We start from the raw sequence: 26,767 nt of genomic DNA, 5'->3' as shown, positions 1-26,767 counted from the left end.
GTTCATTGCAGCACTATTCACAATAGCAAAGACATAGAATCAATCTAAATGCCCATCAATGGTAGATAGAATAAAGAAAATGTGGTACATATACACTATGGAGTACTATGCAGCCATAAAAACAAGATCATGTCCTTCACAGGGAAATGTTTGAGCTGGAGGTCATTATCCTTAGCAAACTAACACAGGAACAGAAAACCAAATATCACATGTTCTCACTTATAAGTGGGAGCCAAATGATGAGAACACATGGACACATAAAGGGGAACAACACACACTGGGGCCTATCAGAGGGTCAAGGGTGGCAGGAGGGAGAGGATCAGGAAAAACAGTTAATGGATACTAGACTTAATACCTAAGTGATAAAATAATCTGTAAAACAAACACGCCATGACATGGGTTTACCTATGTAACAAACCTGCACTGGTACCCTTGAACTTAAAATAAAAGTTAAACATTTTTATTTAATTTTAAAAAGAACCTGATTCTTCAGATTCTTGGCCTTCTTCAGACTCTTGACCTTCTTCAGACTCTTGGTCTGACTAATGATGCTCCGGGAACCTCCACATCACCAGCAGAATAAGAACCAGTGTTAAGACATCAACAAGAACACAATATGTTTGTCTCTTGGTGTACAAAGAGGACTGGTTCCAGGACTTTCCACAGATACTAAAACCTGTGGATGCTTAAGTCTCTGATATGAAATGGCGCAGTATTTGCATATAACCTATGCACATCCTCCCTCATACACTTTAAATCAGGGGTATCCAATTTTTTGGCTTCCCAGGGCCACACTGGAAGAATTGTCTTGGGCCACAAATAAAATACACTAACACTAATGATAGCTGATGAGCTAAAGAAAATTGCAAAAAAAAAAAAATCTCATAACATTTTAAGAAAGTTTATGAATTTGTGTTGGTCTGTATTCAAAGCTGTCCTGGGCGACAGTTTGGACAAGCTTGCTTTAAGCCATACCTAGATAACTTATGATGCCTTATACAATGTAAATACTATGAAAATAGTTTGTTTTACAATATTGGTTTAGGGAATAATGACAAGAATAAAAAGTCTGTACATGTTCAGTAGAGATGCAATATTTTAAAAATATTTTTGATCCACAGTTGGTTGACTCCATGGATGCAGAACCCACAATACAGAGGGCTGATTGTATAGCCATGATAGTTTGCTTACCAAGTGGATCAAAGGCCAAAAGTCCCCTTGAGGACAACCATTTCATTATTGTCATCCCTACATACTATCATTCCCAGAGTGTCCCTATAGTAGAAAGCCCTGCTAAAAAAAGAAGATACAAAAAGCCTAGCTGAACATTAAAATCACCTTAAGATCATATGCTGATCCATGAAAATAAAAAATAAGGCAAGAGTATGTGGTTTCCTGCTTTCTAACTTCTCTATATTTACCTCTGAGATAGATACACTCAGAATAAATTGAAGAAAATGAGGCAGAAAAAAATTTCCGAATATCCTAAAGAAAATGCTTTACCCTTGGCCATGAGCTTCCTTTCCCTTTGAGGATTTCGTACCTCTACCTCCCAAAGTTTCTAAGGGAGCCAAAGGTTAGCATTTTAAACATGGGCAAAGAGTGAATCCCATTGCTTTATATGCTTGACACTCAGAAAAGCACATCAGGGTTACAACACAGTCCTCTGGCAAGAGCCCTCCCAATACTAAACCAGCATGCTGTTCAAGTGACAAGATAAATGGAGTTTTCCTTGTATGATTTCTTACAGTATTTCTTTTTTAATATTAGCTAGAGCCAGGGGAATCTGAAGGCAGGCTCACTCAATAGGAACAAAATTTCCCTCTCATCTGTTATGACTGATATTACCAAGGTTAAATACTTATGTCCTGAAACTCACTTTTAATTAAATATAATGGCCACTCCACCTTATTACCCTTGTTAAAGTCACCAATGACTTCTGCACTTCTAAATCCAATTATCAGCTCTCCGTCTCATCTTACTTGTCCTATAAGCAGGCTTTAACATGGCCAATCACTCCCCAAGTCCTCTTCTTCTTCATGTGTAGTCACTCTCTTGGTGATCTCATATGGGCTGCAGATAAAACCTATAGGCAGATGGCTCCCAAATTTATTTAGCCAGCTTAGGCCTTTATCTAAAATCTCATACTTGTTTATCTAATTGCATTACATTGATTCCTGTAAAATTCAACATAGTACGTTCAAAACTAAATCCTTGGTATTCTCTCCCAAACTTACTCCCTTACAGCCTTCCATCTCAGTACATGGTAATTCTATCCTTCTAACTACTCAGGCCAAAAAATCCACAGTCAATCCACCAGGGTATCCTGTTGGCTCTGCCTCTAAAACGTATCCACATCCACAATCTGATCACTTGTCATTGTGAGACACCATCATCTACCCTCTCACCTTGATTATTTTGACAGCCTCCTGACAGGAGTCTCTTTGCCTTGCCTCACTACAGCCTCTTTTCTTTTCTCTTTCTTCTTTCTTTTTTTTCTTTTTTTTTTTTTTTTTTTTTTTTTTTTTTTTCTGAGTTAGAGTCTTGCTCTGTCACCCAGGCTAGAGTACAGTGGCATGATCTCAGCTCACTGCAACCTCCACCTCCCAGGTTCAAGCCATTCTCCTGCCTCAGCCTCCCAAGTAGCTGGGATTACAGGCATCCACCACCATGCCCGGCTAGTTTTTTTTTTAAATAGAGACAGGGTTTCACCATGTTGGCCAGGCTGGTCTCGAACTCCTGACCTCGTGATCTGCCCACCTTGGCTCCCAAAGGTCTGGGATTACAGGCATGAGCCACCGCACCCAGCTACAGTCTCTTTTCAACAGGACAGACAGTGATCCCTTTAAAATGGAAGTCAGATCATGTCACTCCTCCATTTAAAACCCTCTGATAACTGCATTTCCTTTAGCATAAAACCCAAATCCTTATAGTGGCTTATATGGCCCTGCATAATATAATCTGCAACTTTATCTTCTGTCTTTCTCTCTCCTGCTCTCTTCTAGCTCCTCTGGCCTCCCTGTCATTCCTCAAATTCACCAAGCATACTTCCTCTTTAGGTTCTTTATACTGGCTAGTCTGCCTGGAATGGTCTTGACTCAAATATCGAAAGAGCTAAATCCCTCACCTTCTTCAATCTCTTTACTTCTATCTTGCCTTCTCAATGAGTATTTCACTTACCACCTTTGTAAATTTTAACCTCCCCCTCCCAACTTGGCAGTCCTGAGTCTTCCTTATTCTGCTCTAACTTTTTAAATTTTTCTTAGAAATGTATCACTTTCTACATATATAGTTTACTTATTTATTATGATGATCATTTATTTTCTGGTCTTCCTCTCTAGAATGTAAGCTCCATGAAGGCAGGGATCTCTGTTTTATCTAAGTGCAAGAACAGTATCTAGCATATAGAAGATATTCAGTAAATATTTGTTACTAATAATTTGTAAGGACTAATAATTCCTTACATTTTTATAGTGTTTTATGCTTCTAGTGCTTTCACATGGTATCCCATTTAATCATCTTAATTACTATATGAGGTGGGTAGGGCAACACAGAATTTATCTCCATTTCACATTTAGGAAAATTAAAATCCAGAGTGGTAAAATGATCTACCCAAGAGCTATTCTACATAGCTGGAATGTGGTAAGACCAGAAACCTAGCTTTGCACCCTTTTTCTGTAGCCTCCAATATTATACTGCAAAGCCCGTAGTCCTTGAGGAAAGACCTTCCAGATTCTTTGTTAGGAAGGGAACATGCCCAGCTTGTGCCACTAACCCAGTGCCTTGAAGCTTAATGTGTTTTACCAGCAAATGCAAAGTCAATTAAAGACCTGAGCTTATGTGGGGAATCGCCTTGTGAATATGAGAGAAAATGATTCCCAAATGGCACTCTCTCCAAGAAAGAAAGAAAGCAACATTTGAATATCCCAGCTACTTAGTGGAATAAATTATTCGTTTCTTCCTAACTAGCTCTGCCTTCCTCTGGCATTACCCACTAAACCAAACAGTTCTCCAAAGCAATGTAATAGCATAAAGGAGAAGTGAGAGTCCAAAAAGGCATCTGCGACCTAACATACATCCCAGTGGCCTCTTCCACTGTGCCACCATCTAAGCCACTAACTGCCCATGTTGAAGCTTTCCCACATTGCCACTGCCAAACAGAAAGAATGGAGACTGTCCCTTTAAATGGACCACCAAACAGGAAGCTGATGTTTACTTGGCAGGGGAAGAACAAGATACTTTCATGCTTGGCATACTGCTACCATTGGCATCTAACCCAGAAGCTGCTGCATTCTGCAGGGGTGGCAACTATTTTGTCCTCAGGATAACATAGTGGAAGATGCAGCTATATTTACATACAGGCTTTTTAATAGAGATGCCTGTCACCCCTGGTAAGCTCACAGGAGGCAACAGAAATGGCACAGTCAGAAAAGGCAAGCCAAGTCCTCAGTACCTTCTGGCAACTGAATCCACAGTACCAGAGAGGGAGGCCTTGATCTCTTTCTCTGGCCCCCAGAATGTCTTATACCAGGGGTATATCCAGAAACCCTCTGAAGTATTACTGAGTAGACCGGGTTTGTCTTCAGTGCCCTTGTCAGAACTGTCTTTTCCAAGATCACACCAAATCGAGTAGTTGAGGCTTGACTCTACTAAGTCAACTCTGATGCAAGCCTCAACAAATATCCCATAATGAAACAGCATGCAACAATTCAATAAATAAAACCTCTGGCTGAAAAAAAGAAGTGTCATTGCAAGCACAATCTACCAAACGCTTAACAGATTTTAGATAATACATGGATGCAAACATCACTGAAACATGCAGAAACGTACAACCACCTTGGCGACATGGGTATGTACTGAAGTATCTGACACTGAGAAAGTAGGAAGGATGGAAGAAAAGACATTATTTTATTTTATTTTATTTTATTTTATTTTATTTTATTACAAAGTTTCGCTCTTGTCGCCCAGGCTGGTGTGCAATGGCACGATCTTGGCTCACTGCAACCTCTGCCTCCCAGGTTCAAGCAATTCTCCTGCCTCAGCCTCCCGAGTAACTGGGATTACAGGCGCCCACCACCATGCCCAACTATTTTTTGTATTTTTAGTAGAGACAGGGTGTCACCGTGTTGGCCAGGCTTGTCTCAAACCCCTGACCTCAGGTGATCCAGCGGTCTCGGCCTCCCAAAGTGCTGGGATTACAGGTGTGAGCCACCAGGCCTGGCCGAAAAAACATTATTTTTAAGGGGAATATTGACTTTGAAGGCAGAGAAACCGAGGTTCAAGTCTAAAAGTTTTCTTGCCTTAGATCACTTAAGCTCACTATGACTCACTTTCCTGATCAGAAATAAGGATGATGACAATAAGCAAGTATTAATTTTGTGATGTAGACAATGTTTAATTATGGGGAGATGCCCTATTGCTTTAGTTTTTTAAAAAGTGTGGCTTTTGAGTTTAAACATAGATTTAAACTGCACTTCTGATACTAATTGTATGGCATTGCAGAAGGCACTTATTCTCTCTAAACCTGAGTTTATTCATCTATATTTTGAGGATGATGTTGACACCTATCTCAAGTGGATGCTATAATAATCAAACAAGAAAATGTTATGAATGTGTTTTATAAGCCATGAACTCCAAGACAAAGAAAAGTTGTTTTTTGTTTTTTCTTAAAAAAAAAAAACCTTTGATTGGAGTGGCCAACCAATCTGACTTTCCAGGAATAAGGGGTTTTCCAAGACCCAGAGTTTTCAATGCTAAATATAGAAAACCTTAGGCAAACCAGGATGAGTTGGGCACTCTAGTCTTGACTAACCTTTAATTAGGCCAATGTCCTCACTAGACCTTAACTGAGATGGCTAGGCCTTAACCAGATTTAGTCCCTGGCTCTGCCTTAAGTGGACTCTTACTAGGACTTAACTAAGCTTACCCCTTTCTAGACCTAACTGGGTTAAATAGGCCTTAAATAGGCCTAGGTCCTTGCTACACATTAAATTAGAAATGAATAGGCCTTCTCTAGACTTAAGTCCTGGCAATGCCTTATCTAGACTGATTAGATATTAACTAGGCATAGTCCCTGGCTAAGCTAACTGGGCTGTGACTAGGACTCAACTAGGCATAAGCCTGGTTCCACCTTCACTGAGTTGACTAGGCTTTAACTAGGCTTAAGCCTTGCTTTTGCCTTAACTAGACTCTGACTAGGCTTTAACAAGACTTAAGGCCTGCATTTGCCTTAACTAGACTCTGACCAAGCTTTAACTAGACTTTGGCCCTGGATAGGCCTTAACTGGGCTGGCGATCTTAACTAGGATGACTAGGCCCTAAGTAGGCTCAAACTCTGGCTGGAACTTGACTAAAGTCTGACCACAGCTTTTCTAGGCTTAGACCTTGACTAGGCCTTAACCGGGTCCAGGTTATACCTTAACTAAACTCTATGTCTCCTTTAGAATTATGCCCTAGATAGGCCTTAACCATGCTTTGACTAGGACTTAAGTAGGCTGATCCTCTGGATAGGCTATAACTGGGCTAATTAAACCTTAACTAATATTAGCCCTCACTAGGCTTTAACTGGGCTGGTGAGACCTTAATTGTGTTAAATAGCTCTTAACTAGTCTCAGGCCTTTGCTATACTTGAACTAGACTCTGACTAGGCCTTATCTAAACTTAGGTTATGACTAGACCTTACCCAGGCTTAGTCCTTGGCTAGGCTTCAGCTGGCTTCTGACTAAACCTTAACTGGACTTTGGCCCTGGTTAGGCTGTAACTAGGCTAGCTAGGTTTAAACTGGGCTCAGGCCATTGTTACATTTTAAACTATATTTTTATGAGGCCTTAACCAAGATGGCTAGCCTTTAAGTAGGCTTGGGCCTTGGATGTACCTTTAAAAGACTCTGTTTACACCTTAATAAGCTAGGGCCCGGCACTAGCTTAACTAGTTTCTGATTAAATACTTAAGTAGATTTAGGCCTTAACTGGGCTCTGACTAGGCCCCTAACTAGCTCTGACTAAATATAAACTAGGCTTAGGACATGAATAGTCCTTAAAAATACTCTGATAATACCTTAACCAAGTCAGTTAGCTTTTAATTAGGCTTACGCTGTGGCTATACCTTAATAAAACCCTAGCCAGGCCTTAAATAAACTTAAGCCCTGACTATACCTTAACTAGTTTCTGCCTAATACTTAACTAGACTTAGGCCTTACCTAGGCTCTGACTTCACCTTAATTAGGCTTAAGGCCTGACTAGGCCTTAACTGGGCTCTAACAAAGTCTAAACTAGTGTTAGGTAATGGCTAGGCCATAACTGGGCTTTGACTCACACTTAACTAGGCTGAAGCCCTGCCTATACCTTGATTAGGCTTCACTACATCTTAACTAGGCTTAGGTCCTGGCCAAGTGTTAACTAAGTTCTGATTAGGACTAAACTATATTTATAACCTTGCTAGGACTTAAGTAGACTAGAACTACAACATAATTAGGCATAGGCCCTGGCTAGGACTTAACCTGGCTCTCACTAGACCTAAATTAGGCTTAGACCCTGGCTAGGGCTGAACTGGCTTCTGACTAGACCTAACCTAAGTTTAGGCATTGGTTATGCTTTAATAATACACTGATGAGGTCTTAAGCAAGCTAGCTAGCTTTTAACTAGGCTTAGTCCTTGGCTATACTTTATCAAAATTCTGACAGGCTCTTAACTATGTTTAGGCCCTGACTAGGCTTTAACTGGCTTAACTAGACCTGAATTAGGCTTAGGCTCTAGCTAAGTCTTAACTGGGCTAACTAGGCCTTAACTAGGTTAAGGCTTTGACTCAGTCTTAACTAAGTTCTGACTAGGACTCAACTACACTTATGATCTTGCTAGGGCTTAACTAGACTAGGACTGGAAATTAACTAGGTTTAGACTCTGGCTAGGGCTAAACTGGAATGACTAGGCATTAACTAGGCATTGGCCCTGAATAGGTCCTAGTTGGGCTGACTAGAACTTAACTAGCCTCTGACTAGACCTAAATTAGGCTTAGGCCTTGCCTAGGGCTGAATTGGGTTCTAACTGGACCAAAACTAGACTTGGACACCAATTATGCTGCAACAATATCCTAATGAGGTATTAACCAAGCTAACTAGATTTAACCGTGCAATCTAGACCAGAAATAGGCTTAGGCTCTGACCAGGTCTTTTTTTTTTTTTTTTTTAAACAGAGTCTTGCTCCATTTCCCAGGCTAGAGTGCAATGGCACGATCTCGGCTCACTGCAACCTCCGCCTCCCAGGTTCAAGTGATTCTCCTGCCTCAGCCTCCTGAGTAGCTGGGATTACAGGCGCCCACCACAATGCCCAGCTAATTTTGGTATTTTTAATATAGATGGGGTTTCACCATGCTAGTCAGGCTGGTTTTGAACTCCTGACCTCAGGTGATTCTCCTGCCTTGGCCTTCCAAAGTGCTGGGATTACAGGCATGAGCCACCGTGCCCAGCCGGCTCTGACTAGGTCTTAATTGGGCTGACTAGGACTTAACTAGACTTAGGCTCTGTCTCCACCTAACTGATTTCTGAGTAGGCCTTAAGTGGGCTTAGCCCCTGGTGAAATTGTAACCAGGCTGCCTAGGCATTAACTGGGCTGAGCAAGCCTTAACTAGGCTTTGGTCTTGGCCAAGTCCATGGCTAGAGCTTAACTATGCTTAAGCCTCAGGTAAGCCTTATCTAAGCTGAGGTGCTGGCTAGGCCTTAACCAGACCTTGGCCCTAGTCTTGTCTTGATTAAGCTGTAGTCAGGCCTTGGCTAAATTCCAGCTACTCTTTCGTAAGGATCACCTCAATAATATATTACCTCTAGCCCTCAGCTCCTCCAGTTTGTATCTGTCATTACCTCAGTTATCCTGCAGTTTCAGGCCCTACTCTGGGTCATAAAGAAGTCAGAGGCAGGACCCCTACCTTACCACACTGCAACAGGAAACAGACTGCTTATAGGCTCTTTGCAGCCAGATGCACTTATAGTATAAAACAGGAAGCAACCCCTGAATTGACACTCCCAAGAAATCAGGGGGATACTCTTTTATGTAACACTCCACTCAGAATTATATTTTTATTTCAGCCAATGAGAATGGTCTGTAAAACTTCTTCCAGGACACCGACATTTTGTAATAAGGTTATAACAAACTTAAAACATAACATAGCATTCCTAAGTACAGTACAGCAGGTGACTCTATGGCTTTTGCCCATAATGTGCAATTGGCACTTTAGAAGAGAGATCTTCCTACCTACCTTACCACACTGCAACAGGAAACAGACTGCTTGTAGACTCTTTGCAACCAAATGTATTTATAGGACAAAACAGGAAGCAACCCCTGTATTGACACCCCCAAGAAACCAGGGGACACTCTTGTATGTAACACTCCACCTGGAAGTATATTTCTATCTCAGTCAATCAAAATGGTCTGTACAACTGTTTCCAGGACACTGACATTTTGTGACAAGTTAGTAACAAACTTATGTAACAAGTTTGTAACAAACTTAGAACACAGCATTCCTAAGTACAGTACAGGAGGTGATTCTTTGGCTTTTGCCCATAATGTGCAATTGGCAGTTTAGAAGAGAGATCTTCTTACCTACCTTACCACACTGCAACAGGAAACAGACTGCTTGTAGGCTCTTTGCAGCCAGATGTATTTATAGGATAAAACGGAAGCAACCCCTGAATTGACACCCCCAAGAAACCAGGGGACACTCTTGTATGTAACACCCTACCCAGAAGTATATTTCTATCTCAGCCAATCAAAATGGTCTGTACAACTGCTTCCAGGACACCAACGTTTTGTAACAAGTCTGTAACAAACTTAGAACATAGCATTCCTCAGTATGGGAGGAGACTCTATGACTTTTGCCCTTAATGTGCAATTGGGAGTTTACTTACCTTACCACACTGCAACAGGAAACAGACTTCTTATAGGCCCTTTGCAACCAGATGTATTTATAATATAAAACAGCAAGCAAACCCTGAATTGACACCCCCAAGAAACCAGGGGATACTCTTCTATGTAACACTCCACCTGGGAGTATATTTTTATTTCTGCCAATCAAAATGGTCTGTGCAACTTCTAGGACACCGACATTTGGTAACAAGTTTGTAACAAACTTAAAACATAGCAGGCCGGGCACAGTGGCTCACGCCTGTAATCCCAACACTTTGGGAAGCCGAGGCCGGTGGAGCATGAGATCAAGGGATTGAGACCATCCTGGCCAATATGGTGAAACCCTGTCTCTACTAAAAATACAAAAAGTTAGCTGGGCGTGGTGTTGCGTGCCTCTAGTCCCAGCTACTCGGGAAGCTGAAGCAGGAGAATCACTTGAACCCAGCAGGCAGAGGTTACGGTGAGCAGAGATTGCACCACTACATTCCAGCCTAGTGACAGAGTGAGATTCCATCTTAAAAAAAAAAAAAAAAAAAAATGAAAGAAAACCACAAAACAGCATAGCATTCCTAAGTACAGTACAGGAGGTGAATCTACAGGTTTTGCCCATAATGTACAATTAGCATTTTAGAAGAGAGATCACCAATGCACTAGATTGCAGTAAAGGGAGTGTAAGCTTCACCAAGCTGAACTTTGAGCATTTGTAGAACCTATGAACTCTCCACAGTTAGTTATCAGTTCCATTGTGAGGAAGTAGCCAGTCTGACATATACTGGCTTAGCCTGCTATAGGATACTGAAATACTTGTTTAATGATGATAAATCCAGACCAGAGAATAGGCAATCATTCCTATCTATTAACTTCATGGATTCCTAGTGATGAAAGACTGGTAATTGGTTCCAACCTTGGCTATATTATTTAGTTTGGGAGCATTTATTTGTATATACACACACCTTCTAGTAAAATCCATTTGATTCATTGCACATTGGGAGTTCACTTTGGCCCAACTAATCATTTTTGTCATCTGTACCAAGTTCTAAGTTAAACTTATATCGGCCTGTACAGTCCTATCAACCTTTTCAAGTACACAGTGACTTAGGTATCAGTCCTGCATGAACTAACTGAAGTTTGTAGGTTCTATTCAGAGCAAAGCAGGTAAGCAGCTCTGTTCACAGGATAGTGCCTGGACAGGTCCTGTGGCTGTGGGATATAACCAGTCTTTACATTAAGCTATGTATAGCAGTATGTCAAAAGAACTGATCTGGGCACCAGCACTGGAAAGTTAATACATTCATTCATTCATCCCACAAATATTTATTAATCATCTTCTGTGTGCCGGATATTATCCTGAGACTGGGAATATGATGGCAAGCACATATAGCCACAACCCTTGACCTAATGGAGTTTTCATTCAACAAACAAAATCAGGAGAAGATCTGCACAGCCATGAGTTGAAGCCTAGATTAAAACAATCTGTTTGCTACAAGGCAAGGTCAGATGTGATAGGCAAAGCCTACAATGACAGAACAGCTGTAGGAAAATAGCCATGTGGTTAAAAAAAAAAAGCAGCAACAAATGAATATCATCTTCATTTTAAAAATATGAAAACAGAGATGTTTCCTAACATCACCACCACCACTACCATGTCATTCTGAGAAAGCCATTTATATTTTTTGGTCTTTGATTCTTCCTTCTATAAAATGGAATCACTTACCCATTTGGAAAAAAAAATGAAGAGAAACTGGACTAGGTAAGTAAATCCTAAATTACACTAGCAAAATGGATAAGAGCCACAGGCTTTAGAGTTGAACAGATGGGGGCTTGAATCTCAGCTCTTGTCACCTTGTAGCTATATGCCCCTGGCAAGATTTAACCTGACTGAGCCTCATATTTCTTTCTCTGTAAAAAGAGGATAGATACTAATCATGCCTATCTCAGGCTGTCATGGGGACAACATCTAAGAAAACATGGAAAATGCTTACTGCAATAAATTGCCATGCTCTGTTAAGAAACAGGAAGGAGGAGCTATGCCTTGCACAACCTTGATTATTTTTATTTGGATGCATAACTCTTTAGTGTCTTAAGAGTATTTAGCAGGTACTTGATAAAGATGTGCTGACAGGTTTATTGGACTTCACCATAGGGCAATAAGAAGATTCACAGGGCAATAGCAAGGACCAAAGCCTGGAAAAGGTGAGAGAACACAGCAACAGATCAGGGATTTTCCTTATCCTCACTCCTAGTCAGCTTAAGCCACATCCATTCATTCCCTTTGACCATAAAAAATAAACATCTTTCTGGGACCACAGGCCCCATTGGAATGATACATAAAGTCTCAGGAAGACATTTCAAGTTCAACCTGAAGAATGAGAGTCAAGGTCTCCTGAATTCTCTGCTCTGAATGAGCACTGAAACCTTCTCCACCTTTCTTTTACAACTCTCCCTCTTTTTCTCTCTCTTTCCATTCTCTGGCCAATCTCTGAGGAGGCTACCAGCAGAGTTACAATCTAATACTTGAAAGATGCTTTGAAAAGAATAAGTGTTATCAACTATTAGTTGCACTGTATGAACAAATTCATAAATACTTCCCTTACTGTTGCAGAAACATTACACACCACTGCTGTGACTAGACCTCTTTCTAGCTTAACTTTGATATTCCGGATCATAAGGGAAGTTATGTTGGCATTATTTCAGTACTTGGTGTTTAAGTGCAAGTGCGGAGCCATTCACTCACTCCAGGGAGAAGCAAAGAAAGGAATGACTTTAAGGGTCTCAAAACTGAAAACAAATAACCAAGAATGTTATACATGTCTTTCTGTAGGCTGTGAACTGGGTAATAGTGTTTCTCACTCAAGGAAGACTTTGGATTGCCCCTGCTGAAGGACAAAGGGATAAACAGACTAGGCCCAGATCACCTGAAGCAGTGGTTCTCAGGGCTGATGTCCCTCCGCACCACCCCTCCACCCACCTGTCTGCCCACCAGGAGCATTTGACAATGTCTGGAGAGGCTTTTGGTTGTCACAATTGAGGGGAGGTGCCATTATCAATTAGCGGGTAGAGGTTGGGGAAATACAAAACATCCTACAGTACACAGAACAGTCTCCAAGAATGAAGAATTATATAGCCCCCAAAGCCAGTACTGTTCAAGTTAAGAAAATCTGACCTGGAGAATCTTTCCATCCTAACAACCAGCAAATATTTCTGAAGGTCTTTCTTGTAGCCACTGTGATTTACTATATAAGCCATAGTCTCTGCCCTAAGGAAACTTAGAGTCTAACAGGGAGATCAGCCAAGCACACTGAAGCAATCAGGAAATAATAAAGTATATCAATCGGTTTTTTTTTTTTTTTTTTTTTTTTTTTTTCTACAGAGTGTGGTCTAGCCTCTGGGTACTATAGGAGCATTTTTAAATTTTATTTTATTTTTAAATGACATAATAATTGTATTTATTGATGGGATAGAATGTGATATTTTGATATATGTTTACATTATAGAAGGGAGAGAACAGCAGGCATATCAAGTTCAGGAAAACTTCCAAGAAGAGTTGGATCTTGAGCTGATGTTTGAAGGAGGCTATTACTCTTTCCCTTCTCCTCACTGCTGGCAGAAACGTGAATCTAAGCTTGCTGCCCATACTTCTTTACTTCCCACTCTCTGTCAGTATCTTGTAATCTGATTTCAGGACTCCATAGAAAATTTATTTTTCTTAATCACCAGAACCTATCACCTATCCTCAATATTAATCTACATCAACCCTCATCTTTTAAAATTTTCCTTCTTTATTGACTTCTGTGACATCATCATTGTGTTCTGGTCCACTTTTGACTTCTCATGACTCAGCCTCAGGTTTCTTTTTACAGCCAACCTACATAGGTAGGTGTGCAGCCACCTCCAGCCTGCTGCCTTTTTCTTTCTCACAATTTCCTCTTAATTATTTTATTCATTCATTTATGCCTCTTCTCATTCCACAAAGGATTTGCAGTAGTTACAATCTCATGCTATGCATTTTTCCTTAATTATTATACCAACTCCTGTGGTTTCACCCATCATCTCTATACAGGCAACTCCCCAAGCTGTGCCTCTGACTCTGACTCTGATGTCCTTCCTACACACCACACTACCTGCCTGATCACCTGCTGAACACCATCCATATATGCCTCAAATCCAGCATATCCTAAACTTGAGGTTTACCCAGGACTTAGTTTTAGCACTGAAAGTTCCATGTCCTCGGAATTCCCTCAGCCCCGAGCAAACCAGGACAGTAAGTCACCACAACAAAAATGAACTCAACAGTGTCTGTTCCAAACCCATCTTCTTCATGAACTCCTAATTCCTCTCCATCATTTAGTAGCAGAGATATCCTCCTTCTGCATAAACCTCAACTCCTCTTTGCCTTCCATCTACTCATGCAACTGATTGCCAGATATTGTCAGTTTTATCTCCAAAATATCTGCTTTACTATCACTTCCTTTCAACTTTCACTGCTCTAATTCAGGTCTTTATTACCTCTAACCTATACAATTACAGGAGACTCCTAATCAGTCCCCCTGCCTCCAGTCACTCTATCACCCTACTCCCATCCCTTTTGCCAATTCATCTTCCAAACTGCAAAGATTGATCATTCTGAAACCCAAATGTGATCATCCATAGATAGTACTCTTCTAATCAATATTGAAGTTTTATAGAATGAACTCCGAGAACAGCATTAAACTCAGGCTCCCAGGCATTTGAGCATGATGACTACACAATATGACACTTAAGAAATGTTGTTATGAATGTCTAAAATACACAGAGTATTAATATGAGCTCTAAGTGAAAGGGAAAATCAAAAGAAAACAAAAACTACCACCATCCCCTTGAGAAGCCAGGAACTGAGTTTGTCGGTTCCAGTTTTGCATCTTTTCATTTCTTTGGAGAAGTATATGATAACCACAGTTAAAGAAAGTAAATATTGCCAGGGAATTCTGGGTGGTAGAGACTCATTAAAGCCTTGATATTCATATGAAACAGAATCATCTGGAAGTCGTATTATGCAGAAACTAAACTTGAGAGAGAATTCACTTGTTCCCTCAGGGCGTTAGGTCTTAATTCATCTGTGGCCCTACTCCCTAATTACCTCTGCTGCAAGAGCCATAGGCTTTCCATCTCAGACTGGCAAGGAAAAAGAGAATTTACATGAATGATGTTTATATCAGTGACAGGAAATATGTATCCCACTTGAATAAGGGCTATGGCGCTCCCAATATAGATTATGAAAAATGAAAAACTGCCAGGTGAAGAAGGCAAGCGCTTTCCCTAGAGGAGAGAGAGCTCGTCCTTTCCTCTCTGAGGAAAACTTACCTATCCTCTGTCTTCTCTCATAGACTTGCAAGTGGTAAATTGTTTATGAAGCAACTCACCTTAGGAGTGAGGGGTTGACCTTCACAGAGATGTTAGGAAAAGATGGCTACCACAAACATCAGAGACGTAATCCAAAGGCTTACCTCTCTAATGGTAGGGATTTTCATCACATGGTAGGTAACCTCCTCTTCCGTCTACATAAATAAGAGATATAGCTCCCACCTCTTCAGAAACCTCTTCCAACTATGGTCCTGCGTTTTTTGTTTGCCACATTTGTTTTTTCTAGTTTTTTTTTTTTTTCTCTCTAGCTTAATAGGACATTGAAACATTGTTGTGTTTCATTTATCTCCCAAAGACCTTGCCTGTGAAATTTATTATCCTTTCATTTTAGGTACTTCCCAGTCAGAAACCCACATGCACACACACACAGACACACACACCATGAACAAAAACACATCCCTTCTTTGTTTAATAGCATCAACAGCCTCCCGCTCCCTCAACCTGGGAGATGTGAACAGCCATAGTTGCTACCCTAAAGGAGTTTAGGATCTAATCAGAGGCATCAACCAAGCACGACTAAGAACAAAGAAGTACATATGACAGTCCTATTTTTTCTACAGTTGCTGCAGGAACTAGGAGAATGGGGAGGTCAGCATAAACTGCAATATTTAAGAAAACATCACATTAATCAAAGAATGGAATCAGAGTCCATTGAAGTGTAACACAAGGGAAGGATTTTGAAGACACCAAAAAAAAAAAAAAAAGAAAGAAAGAAAGAAAAAAGAAAAACATCACAGAACTGGAGATTTTCTTCCTGGGCCCCACACATACACACTTCATTGTGGTCATATATAGTTCTGGCTTAAAGCTTTTAATGGCTTGTACTAGAGTGAATCCTCTGCTGTCAGTTCCCCTCCAGGCCAAAACCACCGTGTTCACTGCCCTGTCCTGCTAATCCTCATACTTCTACCTCTAGCCCTAAACTTCAGTCTTTTCTTCAACAACTCAAGGCACTAGAAATGTCAGCAAGAATAAGAAAACGACAAATACAGGTATTTGGTTTTTAAGTGAACATTCACTATGTGCCAGGCACACAGCCACATTCTATCTGTTCTCATTACTACTCCAAGTAATTTAACTACCATTTTTAAGAGTTTACTATGTGCCAGGCAACCAAAACTATGCTAAGAACTTTTCATGCCTAGTAGCTCATTTAATCCTCATAGCTACCCTATAAGCAGTATTATTATTCTCATTTTACAGAGGAGGATACGGAGGCACAGAGAAGTAAAAGAACTTGTCCAAAGGAATACTATTAATTAATAAATGGCAAAGCCAGAATCGGACCTCAGGTCTGTCTTACTCCAATGCCTACATACCAGAGATTGTGTAGTATTATGGTTATAACAGGACCCAGAACTCTTTTGTATACAGGGCCCGTAGCAAATATTTTAGACACTGTTGACCATATGGTCTCTGTTGTAATTACTCAACTCTGCACAAAAGCAACCACAGGTAATACATAAACAAATGAATGTGGCTGTATTCCCATAAGACTTCATTTACAAAAGCAGGCAATGGGCTAGATTTAGCCCACAGGTTAATAGTTTGATGACCCCAAGTTAGAGCACTAGTGGTGTACTCACATAGACCTGGGTTCAAAACCTGGCTCTCACCACTTAACTAGACAGAACATTTAGTCTCGCTGTGTCTCAGTTTCTTCATCGGTAGAACAGCAACAATACCACCCTCATAGAGTCATCATGAGGATTAAGGATTAAAGGCATGCTTGGCACATAGCCAACTTCTCAGAAAGTCATTATTATTAAAAGCCCACCACATGCTGGCCCCTAGAAGGAAGGAGAAAGGACATGGATTAGAATAATTACAACTCTCTTTAAAATCAAGCTACCTGGGCCCCTACGGTCTTGATACTCCACAGAAATAATTACTCTCTCAGGATTCCAGCTAATTTGAGTCTCCCTTCAGCTACATGAACCATGTTCTCTTGTGAGTTTAGTTTCCTGTTTCAGTCATTAGCAAGAAAGTCTCTTGACTTCATTATAGCTTTTGTCAGGCATTGGGAACCCTATCATGGTAGAACAGGAATCTGATTTTGTTATTATCTGTTAGGTGATCCCTTCAGGAATGAGATTCTGACCACTGAAGTCATGCCTGTGTCCCAAGTACTTGGCATGGGGCCTGGCACAGAGTAGGTGCTCAGTGAATGTTGCTGGCTTAATTGAACTGGCTACATTTGGGGTGGTCTTACCTGGAAACAGATGGAAAATGACTTCTTAAAAGCCCTCCAAGCATTGAGGATCCTTCCTTTCTCTATCAGAGAAAGACAGAATGTGTGGCGAGGGCAAGAAAGGTGTAGGAGTGTGGTGGATGGTTGGAGGGGCAGGGAAGAACAGCACATACTGTTGCTGGTTACATTAAGCACACAGGAGCCAAGATGCATTCGTGTCTTTAGGCCATGTTCCTGAATAATAACCTGGTAAAAGCCATTTTGAGCAAGTTTTTTTTTGCTTTTTTATTTCACATTTTAATTATTTATTTATTTATTTATTTAGAGACAAAATTTTGCTCTTGTCGCCCAGGCTGGAGCACAATGGCGCGATCTCGGCTCACTGCAACCTCCACCTCCCAGGTTCAAGCGATTCTCCTGTCTCAGCCTCCCTAGTAGCTGGGATTACAGGTGCTCACCACCACGCCCAGCTAATGTTTTGTATTTTTAGTAGAGACGGGGTTTCACTATGTTGGCCAGGCTGCTCTCGAACTCCTGACCTCAGGCAATCCACCTGCCTTAACCTCCCAAAGTGCTGGGATTATAGGCATGAGCCACCAGGCCCGGCTTCAAATTTTATTAAAGGGCACACGTGTAGGTTTGTTACATGGGTAAATTGCTCAGTGCTGAGGCTGGGGGTCTCAATGATCCCATCACCCAGGCAGTAACCATAATACCCAACAGGTGGTCCTTCAGCCTAAGCCCCTATTTCTCCCCTATCTAGTGATTCCCAGTGTCTGTTGTTCCCATCTTTACATTAATGTGTATTCAATGTTTAGCTCCCACTCATAAGTGAGAACATGTGGTATTTGGTTATCTGTTCCTGCATTAGTTTGCTTAGGAATCGCCTCCAGCTCCATCCATGTTGCTGCAAAGGACATTTCATTCATCTTTATGGCTGCAAAGTATTTTATGGTGTCTATGTATCACATTTTCTTTATCCAGTCCACTGCTGATGGGCACTTTGGTTGATTCCATGTCTTTGCTATTGTGAACAGCACTGCCATGAATACGTATCTTTTTGATAGAATGAATTATTTTAGGTATAGGTATCTTTTTGATAGAATGAATTATTTTCCTTTGTGTATACACCCAGTAGTGGGATTGCTTCATCAAATGGTAGCTCTATTTTATGTTCTTTAAGAAATCTCCAAACTGCCTTCCACAGTGGTTGAACTAGTTTGCATTCCCACCAACAGCGTATGTGTTCTCTTCTCTCCACAGCCTCACCAACATCTGTTGCTTTTTGACTTTTTAATAATCGCCATTCTGACTGGTATGAGATGGTATTTCATTGTGGCTTTGATTTTCATTTCTCTGATGATTAGTGAGGTTGAGTATTTTTTTATGTTTATTGGCCACTTGTAGGTCTTCTTTTGAGAAGTGTCTGTTCATGTCCTCTGAACGAAAGTTTTTTGCTTTGAATCAAAACATGCTTAGGCAATCTTCCATCTCAGCTTTCAAAAATACCCTGAGATACCTCAACTTGTCAGTCAGCCCTGAAAAAGCCATACTTCCTGCAATCCTGACTTGCCAATCTTTCTCAATGAAAAATTCTCTCTTTTATCTACCAAGTTGTCTCCAATCCTCTAAAATGTGTCTTGTATAAATTCAGTTTGTTCACTCTGGAATTTGTTAGACTTATTTATAGGATCTGACTATACAACGAGGACTGTACTGACTGCAATTGGATGTACTTCTCCAACACACTATTCCTCCCCTACCTCACCATCCCTACCACCTACTACCACCACTATCAGTCTCCTTTCCAGAATTCTAAGCCAGTAATTGGCATGACAGAACATACCCTCAAAACATCCAGAGGAACAAATAATGGAAACAGTACTGATGCATGCAAACTCTGTCTAGGCATCAACTAGGTATTCTAGTTCATTCTGTGTTGCTAAAAAAGAATACCTGAGGCTGGGTAATTTATAAAGAATAGCAGTTTATTTAGCTCACAGTTCTGCAGGCTGAGAAGTTCAAGGGCATGGTCCTGGTTTCTGGAGAGGGCATTTGTTCTGTGTCACAACATGGCAGAAAAGGTCAAAGTGAAAGCAGACAGGTGTGAAGAAAGGAAAACCTGAGGGGCATCCTGGCCTTATTACAACTCACTTTCAAGGAAACAAATCCATCCCTGCAAGAACTAATACAGATTTATAGGAGTGAGAACTCATTCCTGCAAGAACAGCCATTCATGAGGGATACACCCTCATGACCCAAACACCTTTCACTAGGCCCCACCTCCCAACACCACCACACTGGGGATCAAATTCAAAATTAGTTTTGGTGGGGACAAACAAACCATGTCCACACCATAGCACATGGAGTGTGTCAAATCACATATACAGCCACTTAAAGACTACGTATCCAGAAGTGACAATTCTACATCTCGTAAGTCATAATGATGAAAAGAGCTAACATTTATTGAGTGCTTTCTTGTTTAATTCTTACAGTAATCCATGATGAAAAATAATAACACTGGCTTCCTAGTTGCCGGGCATTTAATTAACTCTCTTAATCCTCATAATGACCTCATGATGTGAGTTACCATTCTAATCCTCATTTTGCTGATGAGGAAACTGAGGGCTGGAGAGGTTAAGTAACTTGCCCAAGGTAATCCAGCCAGGGAGTGGTGGGACTGGAATGTGAACCCCAGGTCAGTCTGTCTGACTGCAGAGGCCAAGCTCCTAACCCTACTACACTACCTTATTAGAAACATCTTTGGGCATGCAGACCACATTATCCTGTTATGATTTTTTAAAACTGCATGAAAATGCCTGCTTCCATCTATTTGGTGTTAAGAATGTTTCAAAGCACTTTCCCATCCCTAATGCATTTGATCTTCACAGCAGTCCTGTGAGGAAGACAGGCATAGGCAACACCACCATTACACAGATAAAGACCAAACACAAAAGCTTGCCCCAAGTCTCACTCCACAAATGAGAGACCAAGCCAGAGTCAGAGTTCAATACGCAGCATACATTTTCAAAATATGTGATTTGTTATAGCCAGGGGTTAAGTCTCCTCCACCTCCTTCATTCTGATTTCATCCTGAAGATTTGAAAGGAAGTGGGCAGCCGACAGCAGGTCATTAAACACTCCAGCCAAGCTTTCCTATAAATATAAAAACTACTTGGGTATACCTCACTTTGTCTTCCACATACCCCTCCCCTTCACGATCTGCAGTACCTGACCACATCCTGTGTCTTGAAAGAAAAAAAGAGGAGGGACCTTGACCCTTAAAAACTGGATACATTGAAGCTATGAACACATCTCATTGTGGATCTCACAGTTTAAAAAACATTTATTGGACAATTACAGGTCCAAAATTCCAAAAGCCACCTGGCAGGTGAGCAATACTCACCTGGCAGGGGAGATAACATGATCACAAAGCCCACCAAGTTCTGAAAACTGAAAGTTTTTTTAAATAAATTCCCTATCAAACCTCTCACATGGCGGCAAAACCTGATCTGCACCGATGGGAGGCAATTTATGGTGTTTACTTATCCCATTGAGTCTAAGCATTCCCAGGTTTCACTGTTGAAAATTTAGTGTGCTTGATTATAGTAGGGTTGCCAGATAAAACATAGCACACAGTTAAATTTAAATTTCAGATAAATAATGAATAATGTCTTCGTATAAGCATGTCCCAAAATTATAAGGGGCATTTAGTTATACTAAAACATTTTTGCTGTTTTGCTGAAATTCAAATTTAATTGAGCATCCTGTATTTTTATTTGCTAAATTTTGGAACTCTAATTATGGGTGCTGCCTCAAACCTCACTGGGAGTGTTATCTAATATATGGCATAGAGGGCATATTAACTGTTCTAAAATCTGATAAATTTAGAATTCCAAAACAAATCTGGCCCCAAGAGTTTTGAAAAAGGGATTGTGGACCACTGGACCTATAGCATCCTCCCAGCACTGGGCTTGGTACTTCATGGAGACTCAGCTCCCAAAGAGCAACAATCTCTCAAAGAATTATGCCATCACAATGCCTTGCCTCTTGAGCTTTCATTAGATTTCCTCTCTGCTCTCTTTCATAGGTCATTAGCTTTGATATATTTATTCTTCAAGGTATTTCCCCTCTAGCGTCCTGATTTAAACTAGCAGGACTGCAGCTCACAGCTGACCTAACCACACTTTCTGTGATTTCTTACTTGGCTTTAGTGAGTTTCCAGCCTCTCCTGTTCAATTGCTCTGACATGCTATGTCACTTTCTTCCTTCCTGGTAAGAAGCTTTCCAACACAGACTCTCCTTTACTTCCAGAACTCTCCTCTGTAGTAGGCAGTGAGTTCCTACCACCCTCTGCTGCCATCTCATGGCTAGAATAAGCCATTGCATTAGTCTTAATTCTGTTGCACTAGTTCTTTTTAGAGTCCATCACCGCCAACACAAAATTATAACATCTGCCAGGAAACTCCATTGGGCTAATTCTGACGGCTGTATGCACTTGCAAATGGAAAATTATACTTTAAAAATTTTTCAACCTCCTCCTCCAACCTAGCCTCACGTTCCTCTATTTAGTTCTAAGTAGTGAGGCTTAGCCCTAGTTTGAAATTAAAGATAGGGCTTCCAGTTGACTGATTTTCTGAGTCTGCACCTGTGTTGCCATTGATATTGGCAGCCCAGCTTGGGAACTAAGTCTGCTAGCTAATTGCAACAACAGAGCCAGCTTAGAACAAAATGTCTCAGTAATCCTTGGGTAAGAACACATCTCCTTTTTTAAAAATAAAACGCACCATGGATTAGTGATCTCAGTGGTTAAATATTAAACTATGCTAGACAGAGAGTACATGTAAAAGGTAGGGGCTATTTCCAATCATTATCTGGACCTAAACTTTTGTCAAAACCTATTTCTTGATCTCAAATGTCTGCTGCAGTGGTTTACCAAAAAAAAAAAAAAAAAAAAAAAAAAAAAAAAAAAGCTGCACTGCTTAATGAAAGTATGACTCAGCAAGCTCACTACAATGGTGAGGGAAGAAAGGTGCTTGAACATTTCTTCCTCTTTGGGAACTTTTGCATTGCCACTGATTTCCTTTTTGGGTGTTTTTCTCCTTTTCAGAGCCCAGCTTGATAGGCAACTACAAAACAAACAAAACTTATTCTATCGAGGGTCATTTCTGTAGAGGTGGCTTTTTAAACACATCCTTACGGACAACCAGACTATCTCCTGAAGAACTGATATCTAACACAGTACACATTGTGCCCATTTCTATGTGCAGCCATTCACTGAAGGGAGTAGGATGCAGTTCTTAAAAGATCAGTAGACTTTTTCAAACCACCCAGGAAGGCCCTTACCTCAGTTCTTACTATAGCCAGTAACTGCTGTTTCTTCCTGATCCTCACCTTTTCCTCTGGGATAGGGGATGACTCCTTCTCACCCTTCAAATTTTCTTTTCCTCTAAATGGACTAAAGGAAGAAGGTTCACAGCTGTAAGTCTCCCAGCTCAAAGTCAGCTGATTTCTTTTAGGAGACATAGGAACATAACTCACTGCCAATTACTTTAGAGAACCACAGACCTTACTGCTTTATAAACCTCTGAATATTAAACATGTGTCAAGGTGACCTTTTAGTCTCACCTATTGTACTTTTTTGTACACACCTAAAAATTTAGAATAATCTGAAAATAACCAGTTAGGTGGCTTAACTGTGAAACTGACTTGTTTTTATCCTAATGTTTTTCTTGCTGATAGCCTTCCCAGCAGGGAACAGGGTGGACTGAGCAGGGTAACAGAGATATTTCTCCTCTGACCATTGTCCATTCCTAATGGAGCCACTGGAAGCTTACTGCTGTGGTTTTTCTCTACCTCACAGCCTGGCTTACTTCTCAAGAGCCCATCCCTACGACCAGATCCTCTGCTTCTATGAGGGGACTTTCCCTTTTTTTCCATTGCCTCCTCAAGGAGTGGTGACTCAATTAATTGTCAGGGAGGTCTATCTGTAGCTCACTATTCTTAAATGAGCACTTAAATACAATGTTTGACATCCAGTAGTCACTCAAATGTTAGATGTTGTTATTATTACTATTTAACCTCTCTGAGCCTCAGTTTTCTCATCTGTAAAATGGGTATAATAATAGTGCCAACCTCCTAGGTTTGTTAATACATATAAACTGCTTTTAAAAGTATCCCAAACTTAGAAAGTTCTGTGTACATTTTATCTGTGACTATTAAGACTTCTACTAGAGAAATGATTTAAGGGCAGACTGCAAGGTGAAAAGAGAAACGTGTGTGTGTGTGTGTGTGTGTGTGTGTGTGTTTGGGGAGGCTGGCAGGGGGAAGAGTTCTGTGTGGATTATGTGTTTGAAATATGTTTTAGCAGCCGAGGAGAAATGCCCACTAAGGAGTTAAACATTCAGGTGTAAATTTTAGCTGGGACGGAATGAAGAATTTTTTCACTTTAACAAAAACAGTAAATGCCTGCAAAGAACTTTGGGGATAAGAAATGACATATATAGAACTGTTCCTCCACTTCCTAAGCTTACCGTCTACTAAGAAGGCTGAGTCACTGATTCTACATAGAAGTACATGTAACACAAAGTAGGCTCTGAGAGGTACCACAAGAAAAAAGCAAAGTGGTATGGGCTCCAGGAGAGAGAGGTCACACCTCTGGCTGAAGCAATCAGGGAAGGCTTCCAGAAGGAAGTGATTTTCTGATTTCATTATTCACTGCAGCCTTTTCTTAGGACCTAGTGCCTGCTGATTTTTTCCATCTCTGAATGCTTTAAGATACCAAAGTGTGGCTCATGACAAAGCAGTGAGCTTTTCCTAAAGTTAAATAGATCCAGATTGAATGACTGTCCTTCATTCCATCCTTTCTTTTATAAAGTGGTGGTAACAGGAGATCAAAGGGATGTGGGCTTTTCTCATGTTCTTACTTGGCAAAACAATCTCCTGATTTGGAGAGGAGTGGCCTTAACCACTCTGTGAGAGCCAACCATCTGGGAACCTGACATGTTTACCATCTGTACCATTTATGTGGGCATCTGAACACAAACATTATTGTCCTGTTACTTGTTTCATATGAGTTAGGCTAGTATCCCTTCAAAAGAGCTCCTGCAGGCCAGAATCATGGCTGGTCTCTCTTGTGATGACCCTCTCCCACAGGCCACACGGAGCTGGGCACAGAGCAGGTACTCCAAAATACTTGTTGAAAGGCCTAAACCGAATCACATTAATCTTGCACTTCCCTTGCGGTAAGCAAGTCAAATTCTATTCTGCCTTGAGTTAAGCATGTGAATCAGGCATTAAATCCTATTGATCCTTTAGACAGCTGTAGAAACAAAAGTCACATACAATAGACTGGTGAGGGGCTGGGAAGATAATTGTCTTCACTGAATGGAAAAATTCAGAACTCTGCTGCAGTGAAATCAAAGCTATTTTGCTAGTTTTCTGGGAGAGGGGTGGTCTCTTTCCAGTAGAACCTGACATTATTCCTATCAAGAAATATTCCTAGGAGGGGCCGAGAGCCATTGGGTCCCTCCATTGACAACACAGCTTTATGTCAAAGAAAGCCAGGGCTTTTCCAAAAGTTGTGTGCAGTAAGGAGAAAATACAATAATGTTCAGCCCTTGTCTGGGAGTATTGGAGAATTGAAGCGTTGCAGAGGGAAAATACCCAACAACTGCAGTGAGGGTCCCAGCTCATTTGTGAAGAAAAGATTTAGACAGATTAAACAGGGGCATTCCATACAGATCTGGCCTGGGGCGGTCCCCATCACTTCTGGGCTTTGCTAGCCTTCAGGTCCCTTAACTGGCTAATATGATATACCCACTATAAGCTGTTAAGGTAGTTGATAGTTTTGTATATTACCACTTCCTACAAACATGAATATAGTTTCAATGCTTTAATCCAAAGCAGTAAATGATGTGGGCATTTCAATCACTGGCGGCAAGGCCAATGGGGAAGATACTGGGAAATTTAGCTTTCTGCATGCCTCCGATCATACCATCCATGGATTGTCAGAGAGTGCAGTGTTTAAAAACTTGGTCTATGGAATCAACCAAGCTAGTTCTCCAGTCCTGACTCCACCACTTACCAAGAAATGTGACATTGGGCTCTGTCCTGTCAACTGCAAAATGATATAATTCTATATCTGCCATTAGCATTGATGTGAGATGATGCATATAAAAAATCCAGTACAGTTTCTGGCATTATAAGAGCTCAATCTTTGATATTTAATCTTCCGATGTTAACCGTAGTTCCTAATTGCAATTCCCAGGAGACTTGTCTTAGCTACTAGACTCTCTTCACACACTAAGAAAAGAAGACTTTGGGAAGAGAGTATTCCACTAAGATTTATCCAGCACAAAGCTATTTACTCAATCACTCATTCAACAAATATCTATTCAGCATCCATCTTGTACCAGGCATTTTGCAAAACGTTGGGAATATAATGAAGAAAAAGACAAGCTCCTCGTCCTTGACCAACACTCAGTCTTATGGTTTTTAAGAAGCTGGCCGGGCGCGGTGGCTCACGCTTGTAATCCCAGCACTTTGGGAGGCTGAGGTGGGCAGATCACGAGGTCAAGAGATCAAGACCATCCTGGCCAACATGGTGAAACCCCGTCTCTACTAAAAATACAAAAAATTAGCCGGGCGTGGTGGTGCACACCTGTAGTCCTAGCTACTCGAGAGACTGAGGTGGGAGAATCGCTTGAACCCAGGAGGCGGAGGCTACAATGAGCAGATATCATGCCACTGCACTCCAGCCTGGTGACAGAGTGAGACTCCAAATAAAAAAATAAATAAATAAAAATATAAAGAAGAAGAAGCTGCTAGAGGCCAGGCACAGTGACTCATGCCAGTAATCTCAGCACTTTGGCAGGACTAGGTGCACAGATTGCTTGAGCCCAGGAGTTCAAGACCAGGCTAGGGGGATAACATGGTGAAACCCCCTCTCTACTAAAAATACAAAAATTACCTGGGTGTGGTGGCACGCACCTGTAATCCCAGCTACTCGGGAGGCTGAGGCATGAGAATTGCTTGAGCCAGGGAGGCGGAGATTGTAGTGAGCTGAGATCGTGCCACTACACTCCAGTCTGGGCAACAGAGTAAGACTGTCTCAAAAAAAAAAAAAAAAGAAGAAGCTATATTCCTTAAACTTTTTAAGCCCCTGAGGAAGGGAATTAATTGAGCAAGGGCTATCATTTGCACTAACCCACACACAAATGGAACAACATAGCCTCCCATAAAAAGTTAAAAAGTCACAACAACAGGTGCTGGAGAGGAT

General features: G+C 41.0%; 2 protein-coding genes across 6 annotated transcripts in view; one reads left to right on the top strand and one right to left on the bottom strand.

The window, feature by feature from the left end:
* Positions 1–15,520, bottom strand: part of TRPC5OS (TRPC5 opposite strand) — a 30,238-nt gene extending 14,718 nt beyond the window's left edge. Inside the window, exon 1 of one of the 5 annotated variants that reach the window (XM_050776778.1) lies at positions 15,380–15,520. The gene's annotated coding sequence lies outside the window, so the exon portion shown is untranslated. The other 4 variants (XM_050776777.1, XM_050776780.1, XM_050776779.1 and 1 more) reach the window with 4 other exon arrangements.
* TRPC5 (transient receptor potential cation channel subfamily C member 5) overlaps positions 1–26,767 on the top strand; it is a 326,188-nt gene that overhangs the window by 196,090 nt on the left and 103,331 nt on the right. The gene's annotated exons all lie outside the window — the stretch shown is intronic.

Source organism: Macaca thibetana, chromosome X (assembly GCF_024542745.1).
Source record: "Macaca thibetana thibetana isolate TM-01 chromosome X, ASM2454274v1, whole genome shotgun sequence".
NCBI lineage: Eukaryota > Metazoa > Chordata > Mammalia > Primates > Cercopithecidae > Macaca > Macaca thibetana.
The sequence above is the reverse complement of the archived record's forward strand: the minus strand, read 5'-3'. Positions and strand labels throughout refer to the sequence as shown.